The sequence below is a fragment of the Paroedura picta genome, chromosome 6 (assembly GCF_049243985.1).
Source record: "Paroedura picta isolate Pp20150507F chromosome 6, Ppicta_v3.0, whole genome shotgun sequence".
Lineage (NCBI taxonomy): Eukaryota > Metazoa > Chordata > Lepidosauria > Squamata > Gekkonidae > Paroedura > Paroedura picta.
This window is the reverse complement of record NC_135374.1, coordinates 73,276,174-73,276,795: the sequence shown is the minus strand read 5'-3', so window position 1 is coordinate 73,276,795 and position 622 is coordinate 73,276,174. Positions and strand designations below refer to the sequence as shown.

Here is a 622-nt window from a genome sequence, read left to right as displayed (position 1 = left end):
CTAAGGATAGAGAAAAAATATGTGTGTATATATGTACATACCAAGGCATGCAGGGTGAAGAAATCTTTTTTTTAAAATCACACAATAAAACCTTGAGCAAATATAAGCCATATTTTAAGAGAGCAAGTCCTGAGGTTCTTGCAAGTCCAGGCTGTAAGGACTTGCAAAGAGGCTGTAAAATCTCCTTCACAACCCATCCTCTTCCTTCTATCTCCATATTGCCTGCTTTCCCTGACTCATCAATGGAATTCAGATAATGAAGCCTATAGATCCTGTTGTCATGACAAGAGGACTGTTCAGAAGTATGCATTTGATTAGTCAGGGCTTGAGAACTTTTCAAAATATTTAATTTGCTAGTTATACCTCTCCCTTGAGAATTTTAAATGTTTCATACTGAAATGTGGTATACATAGCTTTCCCATGCATTTACTTTTGTCAAGGAAATTCTTCAAGCAAATACAGTTGTATTTCAATTCCGTTGTGAATTGGTAACAGACCCGCTGAAACCTCAGAAAGCTTCTATTATTTTTTCAAGTACCATACCCGTGGGTTGCCATAGTGTGACATCACAATTAACCCAGCAGATCCAGAATGCATAGCTATTTTATTTATTTATTAGATT

The 622-nt window shown here is 36.2% G+C and overlaps 1 protein-coding gene across 7 annotated transcripts in view; it reads right to left on the bottom strand.

Annotated features, from left to right (window-relative positions):
• The window catches only part of KLHL15 (kelch like family member 15), a 30,213-nt gene that overhangs the window by 7,761 nt on the left and 21,830 nt on the right, over positions 1-622 (bottom strand). The gene's annotated exons all lie outside the window — the stretch shown is intronic.